At 36.3% G+C, this 14,254-nt stretch overlaps 1 protein-coding gene across 1 annotated transcript in view; it reads right to left on the reverse strand.

The window, feature by feature from the left end:
- LOC107563413 (metabotropic glutamate receptor 3-like) overlaps positions 1–12,776 on the reverse strand; it is a gene marked incomplete at its 3' end in the record, with an annotated part of 33,469 nt that extends 20,693 nt beyond the window's left edge. The window contains exon 1 of the mRNA XM_016248291.1: positions 12,663–12,776. The remainder of the gene's footprint in view (positions 1–12,662) is intronic.
- Positions 12,777–14,254: the final 1,478 nt, after the last annotated feature.

A 14,254-nucleotide genomic window follows, 5' to 3' on the forward strand; every position in this document is an offset into this window, starting at 1 on the left:
GCTCACCACACACCAGCTATAGGTGGAGAGGAGAGAAAATCATAGAGCCAATCAAGTGGTTGTGGATTATTAGGAGTCCATGATTGACAAGGTCCGGGGGGAAATTTTGCCAGGACACCGGGGTTACACCCCTACTCTTTACGAGAAGTGCCATGGGATTTTTAATGACCACAGAGAGTCAGGACCTCGGTTTAACGTCTCATCCAAAAGACGGTGCTTTTTGACAGTATAGTGTCCCCATCACTATACTGGGGCGTTAGGACCCATGCAGACCACAAGGTGAGCACCCCCTGCTGACCTCACTAAAAACCTCTTCCAACAGCGACCTAGTTTTCCCAGGGGGTCTCCCATCCAGGTACTGACCAGGCTCAACCCTGCTTAACTTCAGTGGGCAACCAGTCTTGGGCTGCAGGGTGATATGGTGATCTGTCGTCATTTACTCATCCTCAAACCTATATGAGTTTCTTTCTTCTGTTGAACATAAACGAAGATATTTTGAAGAACGTGGGTAACCAAACAGTTGCTAGTCCATTCACTTCCATAGTATGGAAAAAAATACTATTAATTAATGGGAACCAAAAACTTCAAAATATCTTCTTTTGTTTTCAGCAGAAGAAGGAAATTCATACAGGTTTGGAACAACTTGGGGGTAAGTAAATTATGACAGAATTTTCATTTTTGGGTGAACTATCCCTTTAAGAACTGTAATTTAAAAGGCATTCTCAATTCAGTTCTGTATGGCACACAACCCTGGTGTCCATTATAGTGGACATGGAAATCTTTTTTTTTTTTTTTATATTTTGATGTTTAAAATGAAATGAAGAAAATTTATTGAAGAAATAATGCAGAAAAAATGTTTAGTAAGCAAAACGAACAAAGATTCTTGATGTTATGTATGATTTGTCTGTGCACATTATTTCAAAGAACAACATTAAAATGTAATGCCTCTGAAAAGATTTTCCTTTTTGGTTGACGTCACTGGATTTTTTTCCAGCTCCTTTCCTCCAACCACCTGTCATATACAGTAGAGCGCAGTTTTAATTATCCAGTCAATTCCTGATGGATACAAGTCCTGCATTATTTTCTTGCTGAGTATTCGGCTTCTCTCAGAAATACATCTGATTACAGAGGAAAATGGGTTGGAAACCTTGTTTTGTGATGATTTTAAACATGACCCATAAAATATTGTTCAAAATAAGAGCACATACATTTAACCATAATTATATATTACTCTGTAAATATGTCTGCCTTAAATCAGTGGGAATATAATAACCAGCTGTATGTTATTGTACACAAAGGGAGCCCCTGCACATAATTTGTGCTAATGAATTATTTGCATTCTCCTCCAAGCTGGAATCTAATGTTAAGAACAGGTGTTAAATGTGAAAAAAGTTCTCAGAGTGGGCTAATTAATCACATTTCATAACCATATTAATTTTAGTAAGATAATCACTTTAAAATGAAAGTTTTGATCATTAAAAATCAAATTTAGATAGGATTTTATCATTAAATAGTACAGCACACAGGTCATTCTCTCATGAGTGCCGTAAATCAATACAGAGGCAGAAAAAAGGAACACCAAATTTCAAGGTCAAACTAATCCCTGAAAATCTTTAAATTAGTTATGCTATTCATCAAGATGCTCATGATCAAATCAATCAAACAGGTCTGATTTGAACACAATTCTCCAGACTGCATTTTCGTTCCTTCCCTTAACCACCTACTGTAGCCTATCTTTAAGCAGTTCTTCATGGCTAATCATGTTAATTAGTTAAGAGGGGTAGGACAGAAGAGCGGTACGGGGCGTTTTTGGTTACAGAGAGGCTCAGGAATTAATTGGATTTTGCTCGCAGGCAGTTCCTTAACAGCATGCTTAAATCAAACAGTCAGCCCGAAAAAATCAATTGCAAATTCCTTTGCCAAAAAAAAAAAAAAAAAGTTATCCCTTTTCCCAAGCAACAATACTCTTCAACCGTAAAAACTATGAGATTTGTTTTGCTTGCTTTGAGGACCACAAAGAATATAGTGAGTGTGTTGCAAAATGTTTTAAAGAAGAATTCTTTTGTCATGGTGCAATTATTTAGTCTTTATTGAAGAGAATCTGGATCCTCCTGGGACGGCATACTTTCTATTAAATTGCATACATGTGTTTTTACAAGAATTCAGGAATAATAGCGGAGTTTCAACCGTAAGGATGACCCGGGGCCAGTGTGAGAGCATTTTTAGACCAGTTGACAGAACGGTCACTGCAAGTGCTGCATTGTTAATGCATGCGTATGTTTTTATGCCTTTGAAATTTTAACATTTGGTTTAATGTGATCTATTATAGCATTGTTCCTGCAAATTAAATATGTCACCAAGGTAACATTATGTAGCTGGCTTACACAGATGTTTTTTTGTTGAAATTGTGAGAATGATTTTTGGTACTATGGATAGTGCAAGCATCAGTTAAATTGGGCTGAAAATTATAAAGTATGGTAAGCCATTGTTTTCCAAATTGTTTTCTAAATGTTTTGTCTGATTGCATTTTTTTTCAGTTAAAAAATTGTTTAAATGCATAAAATATATGAAGTACTTCTCCCATGTATATACTCACTTTAACTTAAAAAAAATAAAAATAAATTAGTTATTTGTAATTTTTCTGTTATTTGAAGTGTCAAAATATCATGTGGTGCGACCGTCTGGGCCTTAACTGCTGTTTTGGAACGTATTTGAAATTACTCTAAATCTATTTACATTTATTTTCTGCACTATCTGGCATGATTTCCAAAGTGTTTTGTAATCCTGTACACAATTGCAAAGCATTTGTATTTATATTTGCATCATGATATACAAACAAACATTGTCTGATGATTTATCATGTGGTGTGACCAACAAGAAACTACCACTTTCGGACTTTTATTTTGAAATCCATTCAAAGAGAGGACGTTGCATCATATATAATTTTACCAAGGACCCATGGAAGCATCAAGCAGGTTTGTTACTCTCTTAAATTTTGAAAAAAAAAAACTATTTGGAATAGATTTTTATGCATTTTGGGTCATTTGTTTTTAAATATTTCAAATGGTTTATGTTTAATCTTTGTACAATATGACAAAAATACACAAAAAAAAAAAAAGTAGAACATGTAATTTCAGTTTGGTAATTATGCATTTAATGATTTCTTATTTATTTATTAATAACTATTTTAATCTTATTTATCAGATGCCACTGCCAAGCAAAGTAAAAAAACGCTCGCCATAGGCAGCGTGCTAATTCTGACCCTGCTGTCAAGCACAAACTCCAGATGTCATTTTCTACTTTAAGAAAGATGTTCATGCTGTCATCTCAGAACCGAAGCCAGAAACCTCCCACTACTCTGAATTGACCCTTCGCAAAGACCACTTAGTTACTATTGCTACGTCCGACAAACCATGGTGCTCTCACGCCACACATCATGTTCGCACGCAGTGAAAAATACATTGAAAAATACAAGACAGAGCATCTTGCTTTAGGTATAAAACAAAGTCTCAGCTTTCAAATTTGGTCATTTTGTAAGAAATTCAACACAACAAAAATATACTGTTTTGTCGCTCTTTAATGTGACGTGACAGATTGCTGTAGCGCCTCAGTTCAAGCTGCGCATGGACCGATTATCTCTTCCTTTTTTACTAGTTATAGCACAAAATAAACATGAATGAACACCAGAAAGTATCTTGTTTCAGCCACAGGAAGATGTCAATACACACCATTTTCAAGTTCAAGTTCATCGATGTTAATCTGGTTTGTTTGTCAGACAAAATGCAAGATTCTGCGTTATGATTGGTCAGATCGCCTGTCAATCAAACTCCCTGCGAAGGGTCAGTTGAGCAGCCAAGATTGGGCAAAGTTCAGAAATAACAGTTAATGCTGCACTTTCACACAGACATTCCAAATCAGTAGCATGATGATTGTCAAGTTTAATTAAATGTTTGTTCACAACAAGTCCACAAATGTGTGTTTACTTTAAACTGTTTGTAATGAGGCATGATTACATCATTATACATGGTTCTGATCAAAATGAAAACAAAATATATTTATTCCATGGTCTCCATTGCCGAGTTAGATGAAATGGTGCACTTATGTTTGCGATGGTATTTTTTATAAAAAATGTTTATGTTTGTGTTCATGAAAATTATATGCAATCTTAATAAAATCTGGTTTAAATCTATTAGTGTTTTGTATGAAATTTCTTGTTTATTTAAGTCTTTCAATAGATTTTTAACGATATAAGGTCTTTGTGTCATTTGGAGCGACCACTCATCATGTGGTGTGACCAATAATAGCAATAACTGTATTAAATAAAAAATAAAATGTTTAATTCCTGTGGCTGAAATATGAATCACTGGTACAGTATGCTTAAGTGAATGGTATTTTGAAAACATTTTTATCAGTTTTATGCAATTTATAGGAAAAATAAGTCTACATTAACTACGTTTAAGAAGGAAACTCTGAAATTATAGAACAAAAATATGCAAAAAAAAGAACAAAATATTATTATTACTAACATTCACTTAAGCTTGTAGTGCACGCAAAATAATTTTACTGCAGCAAAATGAGAGCTTGTGATTGGCCGAGACATTTGACACTGTCCAATCATCCGACAGAACTTGCATTTGCAAAGTTGTAATGTGCACTAGAGCCTTTGATGACTTGTCCTCTTTGTGAGTAACTCCTCTGATGATGAAACGCACCAAAAGCGGCGCCGGAGAGTCTTAACCAGCATGCCAATCGATTCATCTGCCAATCAGCAAAGCAGATCAAGGAAGGATATTACCACAGCGCACTACATTAAGCTAGCACATGGTTTTAGAAATGGAGTAAAAGACAAATTACGCATGGGGACGTATCACTCACTGTTGCGTCTGATACCAGATACAGCTCATTAAGAACCTCTGCTGTCATCTAAATCTCTTTAAAGTCACTGTGTGTAGATGTAGTTGAGGTCATATAGAATCCGTCTGTGGTTTTTAGAAAGGATCTGGATTGATACTGAATTGTCACTGTTATGGCAGACCCAGCTCACCTTTGACCATTGTTGGGTTGAGTTGTCTCAGTTCAGCTTTGAATTCTGGTGAACTCAAAAATAATGAGTTCACCAGAATAATGAGTCCCCCCCCCCCCACACCCATTAAAAATGTTGGCAAGGAAGGTACGAAAAATACAAAATAAACATAATAAACTAAATTATCCAAAGGTACACACAGAGCACATTCTGAGTAATTTTTTGCAAGTTGCTATGATACGCCAACATCCTAAGATATTCGGGGTATCTATAAATGATCAGTTCCTCCCTCAATCTAAGTTTATTTTTTAAATTATTTTTTTTATCATTCTCCAGGCAAATTGTGTAATCCTGAATGGTAAACAGTGTAGGGTGTTACACACAGGTTTAATAATTAAAGTTGGGTTCAAATAGAGTTTATTTCTGAAGTATGTGTTTGTGTTCTGTGTCTCTGCGTGTATGTTATGAGAGTGTCTGTAGGAATATTTTCCCACTATTGAAGCAATTCGTTAAGAAGGACTAAAAGATCCACTTGAGTTCTTCATAGAGGGGGTGGCACTAAGCTTGAAACCTGGCACTACAACACACACACACACACACACACACATGCCCAGTGGACCATCAACCCCCGCTAAAGGAAGTAGCTAGTCAGAGCCAGAGAGCTCTTCATTTGTTTCCCATGCTTTAACACAATCTCTGTTGTGGTTAGGATGTTTGTAGCTTAATGGTTCTGGCCTGCATTTTAAAAGACTGTAGAATTCAATCTCAGATCACTTGAAGAAGCTAGCTCTAAACAACCTTTGAGTTAAGAGTTTGTTCAAATCCCTAAGCGTAAGTATGACCAATAGTAATGGTGATCCTTGCTTTAGCAAATTACACTTCGTAGAGTGTAAATTGTCCTGCATTGTTTGTGCTACAGACATGAGTGATCATCACCCAAATTGTGTGGCTTGGTGATGAGCAGAGGTGTGCTATTTCTTTTCTAAGTGGACATACATGAACTTTCACCTAGTGGACATTAAAACAGGTGAAAAAAAATCCCTACTTAGACTGAAGAAGGGAACAGCACAAAAAAAAATATCGATATTAAAGTTAAGTTTATGCTTAAACAAGAAATAAATAAATCTGCAAATGGATATTTACTTGCTACATCAAGTTTTATTTCATTTAATTAACATTTTTTTTTTGGGGGGGGGGGGGATTTAACGGAGTCATATCACACAACAACACACCAGCAACTGGGGCGGGTTGAAAATATCGTTTCCCGATTTTAATCGACTTTCATTTTAACTAAGCGATATCAAAATCCAAAGACCAAAATGGGTCTTTTAGTTTGTTTGCAGTTGATGCGTGAATAAAACGTCACAAAACATTATTAGCGTGCCTCCTGTCCAATAATTACACTAAGCTTTGCACTACTTTTGGTAAATATGCATACTACATTATAGAATCATTATATATTTTTTACCTGTTGAACCTAATATATTTGCACAAATCTGTCTTTAGATTTTATGACAGTCACTATGTAAAGATGTAAAAAATGAATATTTTTTTATTTTTATTTTAACCTTTAATACTTAGCTATAGTAATGCATCAAGTGAGAAGGTTCTCAGTTTGCAGCATTAGTTGAGAGAATTTTTTTTAACTTAAAAATAAATAAACTGTTACTGATATGTAGGCCTGCATAAATTATTTCCAAAAGAATACATTTTGAATCAAGAACCTAATATATTTGCACAAATCTGTCTTTAGATTTTATGACAGTCACTATGTAAAGATGTAAAAAATGAATATTTTTTTATTTTTATTTTAACCTTTAATACTTAGCTATAGTAATGCATCAAGTGAGAAGGTTCTCAGTTTGCAGCATTAGTTGAGAGAATTTTTTTTAACTTAAAAATAAATAAACTGTTACTGATATGTAGGCCTGCATAAATTATTTCCAAAAGAATACATTTTGAATCAAGATCAGAATCAAATCAAACCGAGAGCTTGTGAATGGGAACCAAATTAAGTTTGGTTGAAATCTGTCACTGTCCAGCTCTAGCAACCACAGAGCAAAAGCACAACAGGAAAGTATGACGATTGCACTATATATTGCTGAATCCTTTTGTTAGATGCACAATTTTTTTTAACTTAAAAATAAATAAACTGTTACTGATATGTAGGCCTGCATAAATTATTTCCAAAAGAATACATTTTGAATCAAGATCAGAATCAAATCAAACCGAGAGCTTGTGAATGGGAACCAAATGAAGTTTGGTTGAAATCTGTCACTGTCCAGCTCTAGCAACCACAGAGCAAAAGCACAACAGGAAAGTATGACGATTGCACTATATATTGCTGAATCCTTTTGTTAGATGCATTGGAAGACTGTTTGACAATAATAAATGTGTTGCAGATTAGAGAAAGACCTTTGAGCAGCAATAATGGAGGAACACAATTAAATTTAAAAAATGCTTCTCTAACAGCTGTAAGGCCACTGATCCATAAACACGACGTATAGCCAGGAAAAACTCCAAACGCAGCAAACCCAGAAAGCCGAGCGTGAGGACGATTCCTGCAAGACAGAGTGACCTACAACGTGTTTTATTAGGACTTTTGTATGACTCGAAAGCAAGCCGTATTTCCTGAGATATAAAATGGAGTTGTGTGAGTTCGCCATTAATCGCATTCTATGGACTAAGATATTCAGAGAAGCCGGAGAGAGCAGAGAGTTAAAGTGTATGTCAGGATGCTGTGACTCAGCGGGGGAAGTGGCCCTGCAGTGGCGACTTAGAGAAGCGCTGTCAGGAGCCATAGGCTGAAGCTGATAAAACACATCATTTATTTAGTCACACACAAAATAGATAAATCTTCTGACACAAGCAGCAGTAGACTCCTAAAAGACAAAGTAGTTAGTTTCATTTTGGGCTACATGCCCAAACTTTTCCAGTCAAACTGTGATCCCTCCTGTCAGTAATTACTATCATTAGAAAGTCTTCATTCCAGTCTAGAAGAGATGTACGTTACGCTATGTTTAACATCTCTGTCACTTCAGATGTAGTCTGTTTCAGTCACTCAACATTTTAAGGCAGATACCGAATCCCCTGTTCATTGCTACCCCAAAACTGAACTATATGCTGTATATACAAGGGTTTTCCTAGTAAACAAGACCTACTGGGTGAATCTAACGGAAACAGATTTCATGCCAATAAAAAAAACCCTATCATGAAAACATTTTAATATTAGCATTATTTATTTTTCTATTTAGCCTATTTTGGCTTAGTAAAATGACATTAACTACATTCCACAGCACAATGAATCAGACCATGTGTCATGTGAGTATATTTATGAATTCCAGAACTTGATGTAGAAGAATCCATGTACCATATACCATGAGTTGACCATGAATATAAGCTGGTGTTGTGCCATTTACACACAGAACTATGTGAAGTGTCTGACTCTGACCGTTGTTTCAGTCTTCTAGAAATTGATCATATGACCTTTTTGTTAATGCTTTTTTATGCCACTTCAGCAGTAAGGGTTCTGATATTACCTATCAAAGAACCCTGATCTGGTGCTATGTAGAACCATTTTTTCATAAAGGAATAGTTCAACCAAAAATGAAAATTCTTTTAATCATGCTGATGTCGCTCCAAACTCATGACAATGAACACAGAAGAAGAAATGTTAAATATCGTACCTATAATTCTTTGCAATTTATGGACTTACAACTAGTCAGTGAGTTGAACTTGAAAGCTGCGGGTCAGTCTGATTTGGGATTGGGAATGAATCATTCAGTTCGGTTTTGTGAACTGATTAATTTATAAAAAATCAGACTCAAAAGAATGAATCGCAAAGTAGAACTACAGTAGGTTAGATGTTAAGATTTTCAATAAAAAATAAACAAGCCACATGTGCCAGCATATTCTTCAAAAATATACACTCTGTGTTTTACAGAAGAAAGAAAGTCATGCAGGATTGGTGCAACATGAGGGTGAGTGAATTATGAGAGAATTTTCATATTTGGGTAAACTGTCCCTTTAAGAGTTTAACTAATCTGACCTGGAGGAAGAATGAAATGTTCTCACATGAAAGGTTGTTAACTTCTTTATTGTATTACCCTTGTATCTGTTTTTCCAGCAAAAGAATCTGTGCCAGTATTTAAGCCTAAACTTAATCGACTTAATTGAAACCCCCTACTGTTAGGCTGCACTAGGAAAAGCATTCTGTACTTGTATATTTTTATCATAATAATGTGTTAGCATCTCAGTTTGCTTGGTTAATGTGAGATTGTAGCACTCTGTAGAGTGTAGAAGTGTTCTGCAGCAACAACGCTGCTCCTCCAAAACCGAAAAAAGAAAAAAAAACTACAAAGCTGTTCTTTTTACTAAGAAATGGATTTACTTGGCAGCGAGTGGGACTGCCAGACTGCTGAAATCTGTGCATATCACTTTCTCTTTCTCTCTGCATGCACACAGACAGACACACTCAAACATCTCTTTATTGATTTGATGCATGACTTATGCAACAGAATTGCTGTTTTGAAGGAGTCTGAAGAGGCTAGCCTACTTTATAAAATCACTTTCAGCAGGAATGCATGCCACACTCTGGCCGCCACCGCGTGATGCATTTGACATGCTCATTCTTCTCATTATGATCTAACGCTACTCTTTTACTCTTACACAACGATGTCTTTCAATGCAAATTTCATATTTTAGCAAGTCGAGGTGAGGAAAACACTTTGGAAGTGCGTGTTTGCATGCATGTGCAACCATGCAGCATACCTGTGCTATGTGTGTAAGAATATTACAGCGCAGTGATGGCATCTTTAGTTTTCAGCTCCATACTCTTTCCATATTAATGAATATGAAGGCAAGGCTTTTGAAAGCTTGATGGGGCCTTGGAGTCTCTTACTAAAGCAGAATTTCTAACAGAGCTCTGCACCCATGGGCTTCGTCGCAGGGAAAAACGCAGTCTAACAAAGGTAGACTTCCTAAGCGGAGAGAGAACACATGCGTAGGAGGAAGAAAAATATAAGCACTCAGGATGCTTTAACGCTTATGGAGATAAACAGCATCTGCATCACTGAGCTCACAGATACTTCAGCTGTGTTCACAGTGGTTTACATGCCTGCCATTTTTGGGTTGGACTTGTAATGCTGTTTGTTGCATGTTTTGGGTTGTTTGAAAATACATGTGTTTGGTGACATGGTCCAGAATGCGATCGCCCGAAAGCAAAAAATCCATTGCTACTTTGTTTACTTTGTCATCATCTAGAAGTGATTTCTAATGTGTCTGTAATAGAGTGAGATCTCAGTCTCATTTAACGCTCATCTGACTGACGGATAGCCAAGCATATGTGCAAGTCTAGTTATAGCGCGCTGGGCTGTGGAAGAACTTATTTACATGCGCTGAGCGGACCACACTGTTGAAAGGCTAATTATTACAGCACAGCACTTTACTGCATCATATTCAGTAAATGTAGAGCGGTCCGGTCTTATACAAGGCCATCCTGCATCTTACTAATTCAAACTTCCACACAAGCACACGTGTGTACACAAATGGCCCGATGCACAAACATGCATGCCTATGGAGAAAAGCACGCTTGTGCACACATGCATAAAATCTTGCAAATCCCAGCAGACAGTTTGAATAACAACTTTGTCGCATACTAATTAGCAAACGCTATTGTGTGCATGAACATGTGCATTTTTATTAGAAGCTGTAAATTTCATGCACATATGCATGGTCATAGAACACATGCATTGTAAGCTTTACACACAACACACTCTCAGGCAATTCAACAGGGTGGTCTGGCGTGTTCAAGGCCAGCTCCTACAGTCCAATAACAATGATTTCTTTAGCGCACCCACATTCACACAATCCACACACTGTCAACTGGTTTTCAACCATCATTTTAAAACATCTTAAAAAAACAAGACAGTCTCTCTCTCTCTCTCTCTCTCTCTCTCTCTCTCTCTCTCTATATATATATATATATATACTAAAAACTATTAAAAAGAAAAAAAAATTATATATGTACTCAGACATAATAAAAAAAAAATTATATATATATTTATATACTGTATATATGTATAATTGTAATTATAATTTGATCTATTTTGTCAATTTATGAAAAATTATACACAATTTTATACATTATATTACTATATTATTAATAATAAATTAGTATATTGTTATGTATTTTATGTATTTACCATACATTAAATGCATGTTTTGTATATTTATATATATGTGTGTGTGTGTGTGTGTGTGTGTGTGTGTGTGTGTGTGTGTGTGTGTAGAAGAATACTAAAAAGGCAAAACTATTTATTTTCTTTTTAATAGTTTTTATTACTCAGAAACATATATCCAAAACGTGTGGATCATTACATTTATAGACCTTTAATGACGCACACTCTCCAGTGCAACCCCGGACGACTGACATTCTTTGCCTTTATCAATGGCTGAGTTGAAGTGAAAGTCCCTTTACATGTGTGTACTCTATTCTGTAGTGTTCTCCAGATTAACTACTTGTGCTAATTATCATTCCAAACGAGTTAAAGCCACACCTCTGTTGCGTGAAGAATGTCAGAACATCATCAGGCTTTACAACCTCACATCTCATTGTAACAATTATTGCTCCAACCTAACGCAACAGAGATATTAAAATTCAGCGCAGAACCCCGACGCAATAAATTATGAATCATCCTCGTCTTTTCTCTGGTTATGTTACAGATCCAGGTGAAGCCTAAAGCACAGCTGCCACACCGCTGCTGAAACTGACTGCAAGGATGCAAAAAGAGACTAATTACAAGTGAGTCTATTATTTGATGTTTGTTATCCAAAATAACTTAAAGGTACAAGGATGAGGACAGTCCTCTTTGAGATATCAAAGATTATGTGTCTTGATCAAGGACAGAATGATTCATTTCAAACCTGCAACCTTTCAGTCACCAGTAGCTAAGAAAACCCTGGCTGCAGATCTTTCACTACTAGGCAACACTACCACTTTTTCCAGATTTTCTAAACCACCACATGTACATCGATATTTTTATAAAAAATAAATGCAAGACCCAGAGGTCCTAGAAAACTTCTGGACATTTTTTTCCAGGAGTATCCTAGTCAGATTCAACGTGCAATTTGCCATGTTTTGGAGCACTGTTTTCTTGCGTTTATCTTTTTTTTCTTGTAGTGTTTTCTTGATCGATTCACACAAAACAGACAGACAATTTTATGAGTAAGACTTATACATAAGCTATATAAAAACATTTTACCCAGTAAGTTTTGATTCATCTTGGAATTCAAAGTGGTTAAAAAGACTTTTACGCGTGGCATTTGTGTAAACTAAGACGCATCTCTTAGACACATGCTTGGGATGCGCTTAGGAGCATGCAAAGTTTTTTTAAAAACATTTTAAACCCCATATACAAGTTTAAAATATTTGCGAATAGTGTTTTTGCCTACATTTTTATGCATTACCATGTACCCATAAATGAATGATGTCACATCAGCCCTGATTTATGATGCTCACCTCTGTACTTTGGCTTATCTACAGCATAATTTCTCTTTGCATTCATTCCCATTCCATCTGTTCAGTATTATAGAACCGCAGCAATGCTCATTTAATATTCTATGTGAAAAAATGCATTACCTCTGTTAAACATTCCTTTTGTCTGCAGTCTTGCATTTTTCCTTTTCTTTGCCGTATTTCAAACTGTTCCTTAACTCCGTTTGTGTGGGTCCGCACGCGGGGAGCGAAGCAGAGAGGCTGGCAACACTGCCCTCACTCATCAGAGAGTGAGCGAGAGCTAGAGAGAGAGGGAGGGAGAGGGAGAGAGAAATAGTGCCGTTGCTGTAGTAGAAAACACACACATCTGGCGTTTGGGATGCTGCCTCGCCTCAGGATGCTTCTGTCTCCTAGCAACAACAATCGATCTGGAGAGGATGCATTTTTTATTGGCCAAAGAGAGAAAACTCACCTTTAAACAATTAATATGAGTTGCACGCACAAACAGATTAAGATCAGCTACCTAGATAATGCATTTGTGAAGCTGGGTGGTATAGAGAGAGAAAAAGAGAGAGAGCAACAAACATTACCTTCAGGAGCACATGGTCAGGGTCTCAGGTGTGCTATGATTCTGTCCGCAGTCATAATTATATTAGTTATATTAATGCATAGATCAACATTATGAATAGCATATAAACACTTTGCATGTTTTTCAGATCTATTCAAATGCATGTTTAAATGCAACAAAACATTGATTGGTTATGAGTGGGGATATCAGCGGCTCTGTGTGAAATGAGCTCTGCCCACCGACAGCAGTGCGCAGTGATGTTAGATATGCAGCCAGATCATTTTCATTCTGCATACAAACACATCTCTGAGAGTATTAATTATGCGCAGAGAGACCATGGTCATTTCAATTTAAGGTAATTGTTTAGATAACCAATTTAACATCTACAGTCTGTCATCCTTATTGTGTGTGGCTACACTTCTGTCTCATTATGCTGACCCTATTGAGACGTCCGGACACTTGTAAACACTTGCATGTTGTGCAGTTAGATTTCTGTCCTTTAATACTAATCCATTCTGTCTCAGACGTGATGTCAACGAGGTCTGTTGGGTGACATTAAAATGCAAGTATTTAAGCCCGTGGTTCCCCTCGAATGGGCTGCAATTGGATGGAGCAAAGGTGCATGCATGGCTGCGCTTGTGTGTGTGCACTCTGCTTTGTGCACACTTAACTGCATGAGAAATACAAAATGTTCGAGGAGGAAGAAATGTAATAATTGATTCACTCTTAATTATTGATGCCTTTTTTCAAGTCGGTGAAGTGTGGAGTGGAATTCGGAAATGAGGATGTTTAATTTCTGTATTGTAAGAAACCACATACTGATTGTTGTGTGTTTGTTTGAGCGTGTGTGTGTGTGTGTGTGATAAACTAATTGGCATGCATGGTGTGGTGTTTAGCTAATGTAGTAAAAGCACTGATGTGAGGCATTAATGCACACCGATCACACGAACACACGTTTACCTAGCTAAATGCAGACTTAAATATACACACACACACACACACACATGCACACGCTTAAAGGTATTACTATTTTTAACAAATTAATATAAAGAATATTTATATATTTATTTTGAGTGAAAAAATTTCCATTCACATTAGCAGATTGAATTAAATTTTGAAGTAGAGAGACTGAAATAATATTTTCTAGTAAAACATAATCTTAACAAAT

This window comes from Sinocyclocheilus grahami, unplaced genomic scaffold, assembly GCF_001515645.1.
Source record: "Sinocyclocheilus grahami isolate Dianchi unplaced genomic scaffold, SAMN03320097.WGS_v1.1 scaffold874.1, whole genome shotgun sequence".
NCBI classification, from domain to species: Eukaryota; Metazoa; Chordata; class Actinopteri; order Cypriniformes; family Cyprinidae; genus Sinocyclocheilus; species Sinocyclocheilus grahami.